Source organism: Balaenoptera acutorostrata, chromosome 11 (genome assembly GCF_949987535.1).
Source record: "Balaenoptera acutorostrata chromosome 11, mBalAcu1.1, whole genome shotgun sequence".
In the NCBI taxonomy this organism is placed as follows: Eukaryota; Metazoa; Chordata; class Mammalia; order Artiodactyla; family Balaenopteridae; genus Balaenoptera; species Balaenoptera acutorostrata.
In genome coordinates, this window is record NC_080074.1 from 6,912,264 (window position 1) to 6,924,436 (window position 12,173).

The window sequence follows — 12,173 nt, forward strand, 5'->3', positions numbered from 1 at the left end:
AATAAACCCTTCTTTATAGTATGCATGAATAATTTATAAATAAGATTGTAAATCAGTCGTTTAAAATGCTTAAATTTTATTACACTTTGTCTAATTCAGAACTTTCACTGATTCAGATTGACCTCTCCCTCAAGTGGGCCAAATTGGCTAAATTAGCCAAATTGTCACACACCATTGTCACCAGCACCGGGACCAGCGTTGATTCCTGACCCAGCAGGTTTGCAGATCGATGATCAGGACATTGCTGGTTTAGTAAGACGTTCGGAGCAAGTAATTTCAAGCTCTCCATCTTTGAAGTTCCTGCTGGCTAGAATCTTTGGTGACTTAAAATTTTTTTTCAAGGGGAATTTTTTAAAGCCTGAGAAATGGGTGTTCCTTTGGGATCGCACGTTGGCGACAGGGTAGGGATCCATCCCTCAAGCATTAGCGGGCGTCGCCGCGCGCCAGGTCCTCTGTTGGGCACCAAAGGTACGCGGAGCCTTAAGGGTCTGTCCAGTGGGGACAGAAGAAGAGGAAAACAGCGCTTGGGGACTTTGCAATCGGGGTCGCCCTCTGCAGAAGGTGGTTCAATGGGGATAAACAGAGGCGCCTTCAGAACAGAAAAGGCTGTGAGCCATTGCAGAGAACGACTGCGTTTAGCGAGCGCGTCCCAACTACACAACCGCTGGGAGCTCGCGCTGGCGACCCCCCCACCGCCCCCCGCGACCTCGGGCTGCGGCCACCGACCTTGGGCGGGGGCTGAGCGGAGGGGGCGCAAGTGGCGCCGACCGCGGGGCCTCATTTTCCTTCCTGGGACAGTGAATTCCCAGAAGGGTTCCGATGCTTTTGCTTGGCAGAGCAAGGGGAAAAGACATTTAAAACGTATTCCGTTGTCTTTCCTGGTGACAGAGCGGCCCCCAGCAGCACGTTTCCAAGTGTCTCTTTGTAACCGTGCGAGAGCGGTTACTCCTTTCTCCTCTTAAAGCGCAGCGATAATGAGTAGGAAGAAAAAGTGCTTGCTGCAAAGCGTCGATTATTCTAGGTCTCCGAGCGTTCCGCATCCACCTGCTGAGGAAATCGTGGCTTTACCTGTGGGGGGATTTATTGCGCAGTTCATTTGCATGTTTAGAAAACCTGAAAGATGGGAACCAACTAACGGGGGGCTACTGAAGCAGAGCCAGCAGAGTGTTTGAAGGGTGGATGCAACAGGGTTTAAACAGCTGGTAAGTTCTTCCTCTTAGTTTCCACTACCCACCCCAGAGGCAATAATATCCCACATCCCTTCGGCTGTGGCTAGCTGGCACATTTTCTAGGACCTGAGCTAGCTGGAGGTGGGACCCTCGGCTATTACAAGCACCAAGTGTAGCTGCTGTCATCTTACAGGACCAGTTGGTGGCAAGTTGGTGGCCAAGGCTTGGATGCCAACAGGTGGGAGATTGGGTAGAGGAGTGGAGGCATGATTCCAGAGCCTTCCTTTTTTTTTTTAATCTAGACACATTATATTAAAACTTCTGAAAACCAAAGGTAAAGTGAGAATCTTGAAGGCAGCCAGAGAAAAAGATACATTACATTCAGAGGAACAAAGATAAGAATTGCATCTTTAAAGAGCTGAAAGAAAAAATATTGTCAACTCAAAAGGCTATACCCAGGGACTTCCCTGGTGGTCCAGTGGTTAAGAATCCGCCTTCCAATGCAGGCGACGTGGTTTTGATCCCTGGTTGGGGAACTAAGATCCCATGTGGTGCAGGGCAACTAAGACCATGCTGCAGCTACTGAGCCTGTGCGCTGCAACTAGAGAGAAGCCCGAGTACTGCAACGAAAGATCCCGCATTCCTCAAAGAAGATCCAGCATGCCACAACTGAGACCCGACGCAGCCAAATAAATAAATACATTTTTTAAAAATATTTTTTTTAAAAAGGCTATACCCAGTGAAAATATCTTTCAAAAATTAAGGCAAAAATACAGATGTTTTTAGAAAAACAAAAGCCAAGAGAATTAATTCCCAGCAGGCGTGTGCTATAAGAAACATTAAGGGAAGTTTTTCAGGCAGAAGGTGTATGATACCAGATAAAAACCTGGATTTACACCAAGTAATGAACAACTCCAGAAATGTAACAATGAAGACAAATACAAAATACTTTTAGGGCTTTCCAGGTACACAATCATATCACCTGCAAGTGATAGATTTACTCCTTTTCTCCCCAATTCTTGTACCTCTTATTGATTTCTCTTCTCTCACTACTTTGCCTAATGCCTCCAGTACAATGTTGAATAGTAGAGGGCTTCTTTGATTTATTGCTGATCTTATGGAAATGCCCTCAGTATTTACCCATTAAGTTAGAGTCTAGCTTTAGGAACAAAGTATATATATTTTATCATATTAAGAAACCACTCAAAAAAAAAAAAAAGAAACCACTCATCAATTTCACTCCAGAGTCTTCCTTTTATCACATACTTGCTGTGGCTTTGAGGAAGTCCTGTAAACCTCCAGAACCCCAATTTCCTCCTTTACCAAATGGAGGATGGCTAGTGGCCTCCGTGGGTTCTAGGGCCATCTGAGTAACAGGATGCAGCAGTGAGTGTCCACTGGGAGACAATGGAGAACAGCATTCTGACTACAGTGTCACTCAGCTCCTCCTTCCCTGAGCCTTTTGGTTTGTAGATGGCTGCCTTCTTCCTGTGTTCACACATGGCAGAGAGAGGAAGAGAAAGATGAGAGAGAGACCTTGTCTTTCTTCTCATAAAGGCACTAATTCCATTATGGGAGCTCCGCCCCCATGATCTAATCTAAACCCGATTACCTCCCAAAGGACTCATGTCCTAATACCATCACACTGGGGGGTTAGGGTTTCAACATCTGGATTTTGGGGGACATAGGTATTCAGTTTATAACAGCCGGGAACCACCAGAAGCTAGAAGAGGCAAGGAAGGATCCTCCTCTGGAGCCTTCAGAGGGAGCGTGGTCCTACTGAAACCTTGATTTCAGACTTCTACTGTCCAGAACTGTGAGAGAATAAATTATTTTTCTTCTCTTCGAAGGGTAAATCAGTCAGTTCATCAAGTTTAAAAGGTGGCCTTGTCAATGAATAGCAATTATCTGCTTTATACTGTCAGATTGCAAACAACTTCATAGAGCAAACCCACAAGAATCATATTATTAAAATGCAGCTGCCCATGGGCTTCCCTGGTGGCACAGTGGTTAAGAATCCACCTGCCAATGCAGGGGACACGGGTTCAAGCCCTGGTCCCGGAAGATCCCACATGCCACGGAGCAACTAAGCCCGTGCGCCACAACTACTGAGCCTGCGTTCTAGAGCCCACGAGCCACAGCTACTGGAGCCCGCATGCCTAGAGCCCATGCTCCGCAACAAGAGAAGCCACCGGAATGAGAAGCAAACAAAGAGCAGCCCCCGCTCACCGCAACTAGAGAAAACCCGTGTGTAGCAACAAAGACCCAACGCAGCCAAAAATAAATAAATAAAAATAGATAAAAAATTTTTTAAAAATTAAAAAAATATGCAGCTGCCTCACACACAGAACCAATGGCATGGGGATCATACATGACCTAGCCTGGGAGAGAGAAAACCATGGCATCTGTGCTATCTGACTCCTGCCTCCCTCCCCAGCCTCACTTGGGACCACTCTCCTCCTTGCTCGACATACTGTAGCCTCTCTGGGCGACCTTCTGCTTCTTCTTCTTTTTTTTTTTTTTTAAATTATTATTTATTTATTTATGGCTGTGTTGGGTCTTCGTTTCTGTGCGAGGGCTTTCTCCAGTTGCAGCAAGCGGGGGCCACTCTTCATCGTGGTGCATGGGCCTCTCACTATCGTGGCCTCTCTTGTTGTGGAGCACAGGCTCCAGACATGCAGGCTCAGTAGTTGTGGCTCACGGGCCCAGTTGCTCCACGGCATGTGGGATCTTCCCAGACCAGGGCTCGAACCCGTGTCCCCTGCATTGGCAGGCAGATTCTCAACCACTGCACCACCAGGGAAGCCCCAGACCTTCTGCTTCTTGATACACCAAGCTCTTCCCTGCCCCAGGGTCTTTGCACATGCTACTCCCTCTGCCTGAAAACCTCTTCTGACTCTTCACACGAGTGGCTCCTCTTTGTCCTTCAGATCTTGCCTTCAATGCCAACTCTTTAGGGAGGCCTTTCCTGACCACCTTATCCAAAGAAGCATCCCCACTAGGGCAGAATAATGCCCCTCCTGCAAAGATATCCATGTCCCAATCCCTGGAACCTGTAAATATATTATGTTCCATGCAAAGGGGAATTAAGGTTGCAGATGGAATGATGTTTGCTAATCAACTGATTTAATGAGATTATCCTGGATTATCTGGGTGGGCCCAGTGTAATCTTAAGGGTCCTTAAATTGGGATGAGAAAGGCAGAGGATTCAGAAATGAGAGATGGCATCGTGAGAAAGACTTGGCCGACCATCAGGCTTTGAAGATGGAGGCAGGTACCAGAAGCCAAGGAATGTGGGTGACCCTTAGAAGCTAGAAAAGGCAAGGATGCTAATTCTCTCCTGGAGCCTCCAGAAAGGAATGAATCTCTGCCAACACCTTGATTTTAGCTCATTGAGATGCATCTTGGACTTCTAACCCCCAGAACTGTCAGATAATACCTCTGTGTTGTTTTAAGCCACTAAGTTTGTAGTACTTTGTTACAGCAGCAACAGGAAACTAATACAGACCTTAACTTCAGTGCCAACCCCTCAGATAAGTCGCCTCTGACCACCGTATCCAAAGTAGCATCCCCACCCTCATCCAGCTACTCTCTCAGGCACCTCCACGTGCTAAGCAGTGTTTTCGGCACTAGGGGTACAGTAGTGAACAAGACATTGAAAATCTCTGCCCTCACAGAGCCTGCATGGGGGGCAGGGAGACACAATAAACAAATAAGAAAAATAAACAGTGTGGTGGGAAGTGCTAGGGAGGAAAGGCCGATCGAGGAGGAGGATGGGGGTCCTGGGGTTGGGGAGTGCGCCACGTAAATGGCACGGTCACGGAATACGACATGTGGGCAAAGACCCGAAGCAGGTGAGGGAAGGCAGCAGCTCTCTGGGGAAGGAGCAGGCCGGGCAGAGGAGAGAAAACATAATAGCAAGTGAGCGGCCAGTGCGGCCGTCTAATCCATCATCCAAACCGGGGCCTCTGAGAGCGGAAGTGGCACCATTAATAACCGTGCTGGACCAACAGTCATGAACCTGGCCCCTCTCAGCGCAGGGTCCCCCGGCAGCGAGGACGGGTGGCTGGATCACAGTGGCTGACGGAGGGAGCAGGAATGAGGTCTGAGAGGCAAGGGGCGGGTGTGGTACGGCCTTTCAGGTCACCGTGAGCACGCTGGCTTTTACTCCAGGAGAGGTGGAAAATTATGGGAGAGTTTTGAGCAGAAAACTATGACTGGGTTTATGTTTTAAAAGGATTTTCCTAGCTGACAGGGTGAGAACTGACCTTCAGGGCAAGAGGGCAGAGGCAGGAGGCCAGTAAAGTCTCCTGGAATCCCCAGGGGCCCCTGCATAGTGGACTTGGAGAGACCACGTCTGATGATGGAGCTGAGAGGATTGTCTTCAGACAGGAAGTGGGGTGAGGGAAAGGGAAGCCGAGGATGAATGTTCATCTTCAGAGACTTTCCAAGTCTGTGAGTTTCTGATTTGCTATGTGCTTATCATCTTCCTCTGTGTAGATGGACGAGCCATGGGGTGGGGACTTTGTCTTGCTCAGCACCCAGCATATACTGTCTGGCACAGAATAGCCGTGCAACGTATCGTGAGTGAAGTAGTGGAGTGAAACAGCATTTTAATTTTCGTTGCACCAATGTGAAATCTGAAACAAAAGAAATTAAATAAATGGTTTGCCCAAATCATTGTTGACTTGGGCAAAACTGTGCATCAGTCCAGGTCGTCCGACTCCACCACCGCAGCACGCGGCTGTGGATTCACGGCCTCCTTGCCTCACATCCTTGGTCCATTTCCTTGCCTTTGTTTGAAATTTGGTACCATAGTGAAGTAAGCATCTTGGAAATGCCCAGGTTGGAAAGCAGAGGCACCAATGTTGGGGAATTAATTTCACAAGGAAAAGCTCCGAGTGCTCCTGATATGAGAAAGGGCACTGAACTGGGCTGGCCCCCAAAGAATCAAGAGCATCACCTCTGTTCCCACCATCAAGACTGACGGGACACTGAGGACGGGTCCTCCAAAGTACCCGCTTCATCCCCACTGCAGAAGGGAGGGTGCTCTTGCCAAGCAGAGTTATTTGTCCTAATAATTCAGGAGGAAAGCATGCATTTTTCTGAATTGCATTACCAAGCTACTTTTTCCTTTCCTTAATTTTCTGTCCTCCATCAGAATTCACCCAGTAGCACTGCCTGGCAAGACGCTGAGGGGGGCCGGGACAGGGAAGGTGAGAAGGAGGCGCTGTCTGAAGCTTTCTGAGGAGATGCCTTGGTTTTCTCTCCCAAGCCAGGTAATGTACGATTTCCACGCTATTGCCAAACACGAGCTTGGTTCTATGTGTGAGATAGCTGCATTTTGATCATGTGTGATTTTTGTGGATTTGTTCAGTGAAGTTGTCTGAGATCTGACAGAATTAAGCAGATTAATTGCTACTCTTTAATAAGGTCACCTTTTAAACTTGCTGAATGGACTGATTTACCCTTCAAAGAGAAGGGATGGACGTATTTGACCAATTCTTACATAATTATCATGAGAGACTGAATATATAAAGACAATGGCTAGACCATATATAAGAATAGAAATTTTACCCACAGCCTGCAGCAACCTGCCTGGGAAACTGACCCCTTCCCTGCAATAAACAACCCAGGAAGCCAGCCTGCTGTAAATCAGATTTGCAGAGATAGGAAGCCAGATTCCTATCTCTGTGACAATCCAAGAAACTAAACAACAAATTCTATAACAATTGACCCCAAATGACCAGCTCTAGATTAATAACCAACAGCTTTCTTAATCTATGTCCTCTCTTCCAGTTTAGGACCAATCAGAGAAAGCCAAATCTGTATCCTTAACCAATCACATAGGACATCCGCTTGTAGTCAGCCTGCCTACAGCTTCCCCAGGCCAACAGCCTCCAATCAGGGCACACCTGAGGCCTTCCCTTCCACACCACCCCCCCCCCCCCCCCCCCCCCCCCCCCCCCCCGCTTTAAAGCTTTCAACTCTGCCTGCCTTTGAGTTTTTGCCAAAACGCAGGCGGCACTGGCCCACTCCTTCGCTATAGCAAGTTCAGAACAAATAGCCTTGTTTTCCTCATTTGGTTGGTCTTCGTTTATTTCCACACTTAACCAAAGAGACTTAAATACACATGCATGTATGCATAAAATATGTATGTGTGTATGTACACACAGACTGGCAGCACAGAGTTAAATATCCTTTCAAAAATTAGTTTTAATTGGCAAATGACTGAATTTTAATTCCAGGATTCTTTGGCAAATATCTAGGTAAGAATGTGTCTAAACAAAATGCAGGCACTTTCCCAGAAACTACTGTATCCAAAATGTCATGGTTCCAAATTTGCAGAGAGTTACCTTAAAAGTGTAACCTGTGCTGCGTTGGAGAATGGGTGGCCGGCCCTCAGGAAGGGCAGTATCTGCCTCCTCCAGACCCTCTTTGGCCCTAAGATGGTGAAACTAGGACAGACCCCCAGCAAACTTCAGGCTGGGGGAGGCCGAAGATTCTGGGCAGGGCAGATCTTTATCTGTTCCTAGAAAGGGCTGTGACGATCAAAAACCACAGGTGGTCAGAAACACCAAAGGCTCCAGGTATCACTGGAGGAGAAACGCAGAGAGGGGCCCTGGGGTCAGATGAGGAAGGAGAGGGCTCTGTGGGATCACTGTCGCAGTGAGGAAGGGAGAGAGGAATTAATCAACCTTGCAAATTGAATTGGGCCCCTGTGGACTGAAAGAAATTAAGGTAACCTTCAAATAAATCAGCTATGGCCAAGTATGTAACATTTTTATTAAAAATTTAAATCTAACCCTGGCTTCTAAACCAACCAGACTGAGCATCTTGCCTTTCTGTGACTGGCCTTGTGAGACTAGAGTTGGGGTCTGGGGGGTGTCAGGTGGTGGAGACACAGGCTGCTTCCCTGGGTCCTGTCGATTTGGGGCCTGGGGCAGAGGTGAGGGATTTGATGCGGGCTGTCAGATGTACCTGTACCACCAGCCGTCTGACCCCACGTTCCTCATCCCATAACTGCCCTTCTGCATCACAAAGGGGACTCCCAACCGCACTGAAGCTCTCCAAACTGGGTGCATTGTCACCATCATGTTAATGAGTCAGTGTTCCGTTTTTGCTGGTAAAATCCTTTCTGGCAGCTTAAACACATGTTCAGCTACTGCATTCGAGTTTCCAGCACACCATCTCAGGTGTGACATCTTTTGTTTTATCATGAAATTATCACTTTTTCTGCCGGAGTTCAAATCCTAACTCCATCCCCTGCTCAACCTGTGCCCTCTGTGCCTCTGTTCTCTCATGTGGAAGAAAGCAGTGCTAAGTGCATGCTTGGTTGGGTTGATGAGAGGATTCAATGAGTCAAGTGCTCAGGGGGGTCCCTGGCGCATGGCAGGCACAGCGGACATCCTAGCTACTCATCGCTAATCTGTCAGTGGGGACCGGAATCTAGGCACTCAGTGGCGGGCAGTGGCGGAATGTACTCTCGGGCTTTGAGGGCTGCAGACAGCTCCAAAGGCAGCCATCCCAGGAAGGAGAGGAGGAATGTGGCAGAAATCATGTGCTAGCTGAGAAAATAGTACTTGAAAAGAAATGAGATGTCCCTGGAGACGCTGAGATATTTGGTGGAAAGGGCCTTGGAGATGCTGCTGGTGAGGCCAGAATCTGGCCTCAGTGTTTCTGAAACAGCCCTGCTTTGATCGTGTGGTTGGCCTAGCCTACCAAGCAGGGTGATGCCTTTTGACTTTTGACCATCGAGGTGGTCAAAACTGCTACCTGGTGGACCAGGTTGGCTGAAGGCCTAAGACCCAGCAGACTTCCTTCTGGTAAAGCTTCCCTGAGGCCAGGACCAGCTGCATGATTTGTGGGACCCAGTGAGCAATGAGAATGCAGGCCTCTTGTCTGAAAAGTAGGAAACGGTGCTATTAAAGATACTAACAATACACAGCTTTTTCCTTTCTTCTAAGCCTCTCGTGATGCTTTTTATTTGCTACTTAATGCCACGCTCCATCAGGCGTGAGGACACTCAAAGTGAAGGTGCAGACCCTCAGAGGCTGCCAGGGTCCCATTCCCGCCAGCTACTGGACTACAGGGCCCAGGCAGGGGTAGGTAGTCGACCTCCCCTTCCTACGGGCCTGCCACCCAAGCTCATGGTGGAAGGGGAATCCCGAGGGAATGCACAGACACACCTGGTGCCTGGATGAGGGGTGGGCCTCCTACAAGGGACCTGCTAAACACGCCACGGCACAGCCAGCCCGGGGGCGAGGACGGCTGCCTGCTCTGAGGCTCCTGCTGGGAGCTGAGGGCGCCAGAAACACACTGGCCTCTCTGTCACTCCCCCCCCACGACCGACATGACCCCGTCACTGGCCTGGGCTGCGGGCAGCAGCAGGCTGGGGTGGGGAGGGCAAGGCCGGGGAGCAGGTCGCTGAGAACCGTCTAGTTCCTGGTCCCAGGAGGCAGTGGGATGCAGGACCCCAAGCCCCCAGCCTTCTGTTGCCCCATCAGACTTCACTTACAAAACACAAATTCAAAGGTAAAATTATTAAGCATTTCAAGACCACGACCAGGGAGCATGAAATCCTTAAGTACGGGGCCCTCCTGAGCCTGGCGCCCTGTGTGACAGCCCTGATGCAAGCCCACGGCCCCCTTGACACCCCCGCTCGGCCCTCTGGCTTCTCAGCACCCGGTGCAAGCCTCCCTCTTGGGATAAAATCTGCATGCTGTAAGCAGAGGGGCACAGAAATGCAACCGAAAATGGTCTATAATTGATTCTGTCTTGCTCACAAGTCCCCACTCCTGCTAAGGGTAAAAAAAAGAAAAAGAAAATTTAAACACCGTGAACTTGCTCATCAAAGCTAACTCAGTCTCTTCAGGCTTCAAGAACTCCTTCCGAGTTAACTCAGTCACATCAAGATAAGCGTTCAAGTACATTCAGGTTCGGGTTTCTTGTCAGGGCTCCTTCTCCCCACGCCTTCCCAGACAGCGTCCGGGCTCCGGCTTCTGCCTCTAAGGCGTGTGGCTGAGGTGGTTCCTGGGCTGCCTGTCCTGTGCCCACTGGGCAGCAGTCGGCCTGGTCCTCGGGCTCCAGCCCAGGGCCCTGGCCACAGAACCCTCCGAAACCACCGCCCGGCCTCCCATGTTCTCCAGCCACGCTCACCTTGGGCCTTGCCACGCCTGTTATGACCTGGGGGAGCAAGCCAAGGCCTTTGTATCTGATCTCCTGCCTCTTCCTACCTGATGGGAACTTTCCCAAGTCATATCCTTTGACCTTGTATCCTGCTTCTGGGTCCAAGTCCACCAGATTCGGTCATTGTTTCTTAAAGGGGAGCCCTTCGAATTTAGAAAATCCCTTTCTTCTCTGAATCAAGTTCAGTTTCAAGACTATTATCTCATGTGCACTCAGAGTTGGTCTTAACACTCAATGGTAAAAGGGTCTTTTTTCTTTTTTCTCTTGTTACATTTCTACTACAAAAATCACAATCCTCCCTGAGACAAACAGGTGCCTCTGGATGAATGAGAGAAGGAAAAAATATTAATATATTAAGATTTTTATTTCTCTTTTACCTCTAGCATAGCACTTACCACAAATGTACTGAAATTGTTTCCTTATCTGTCTTTCCAGATAGAGTGTAGTTGCTTAAAGGCAGGGGACAAATATCACTCATTTTCTATGTCAAGTACTTAAATATTGTGCCTGGCACTTTAAAGGCCCTCAGAAATGGATGGATGGATGGATGGATGGATAGGTGTGTGGGTGGGTAGGTGAATGGACAGGTGGACAAGTGGAAGGGTGAATGAATGAGTGAAACGATGGGAGGTGGATGAATGGATGGGTGGATAGATAAAAAAAATCTTCAGGACTTCCCTGGTGGCGCAGTGGTTAAGAATCTGCCTGCCAATGCAGGAGACATGGGTTCGAGCCCTGGTCTGGGAACATCCCACATGCCGTGGAGCAACTAAGCCCGTGTGCCACAACTACTGAGCGGGCACTCTAGAGCCTTCAAGCCACAGCTAGTGAAGCCCGCGTGCCTAGAGCCTGTGCTCCGCAACAAGAGAAGCCACCACAATGAGAAGCCCGCGCACAGCAAGGAAGACCCAATGCAGCCAAAAATAAGTAAATAAACTTATTAAAAAAAATCTTCAAAAAATGTACCTAGCAAACTCCTACTTATATCTCATTGACCAAATGGTGTCCCATGCCACCCTGAGATGTAGAGGAAGCTGGGGCTATAGTATTGTAGTTGTGGTTATTTTAATGGGCATCTTATTATCCTGAACAAAAATTATCGTTCTATTGGTAAAGAAGAAGGGCAGAGTGGATAATGGGTTTCCAGGAACAGCCAGAGGAGTTGAATTTTAGCCGAACCTTGCAAGATGTGTGAGAGGGAAAGGGTATTTTGAGCTGAGGAAACAGCCTAACCAAAGGGGTGGAGGCAAGAGAGCCCATGGCAGGTGCAGGGGCTCCTAGTAAGTTCTGTATAAATGTTAGCCCATCACTGTTACTATACCCAGGCAGAAGATTCTGTAGAAAAGATTTGTATTTCAACCTAAACTGTGAATAAGTATTGCGTTATAGAATGAGGTATGAAAGACTGACTTGTAAATATGAGCTATCATTAGTTTTTGAATCTCTATTCTAGCTGTGCTGTGTCCTTTTTGTTCATTCCTAACATGCCTCGTCCCTTCTCCTTCCTATTCTCAGCCACTCCTGCCAGAGATCTGCCTATTTTATCAGTCCTCTTAAAGATCCAGCTGTGGTTTTGTTGATCCTCTTATTTTTTTCTTTAATTTCAGTTCTTACCTTTGTTATTTCCTAATTTCCTTCCTTCTACTTTTATTTTGCTGCTTTATTCTATTCTCTTTCTTCCTTCTAGAGTTGGACACTTATTTGGAGTGTTTCTTCTTCTTCTTTTTTTTTTTTTTTTTGGCTGCACCGTACAGCATGTGGGGTCTTAGTTCCCTGACCATGGATCGAGCCCACGCCCCTTGCATTGTAAGCGTG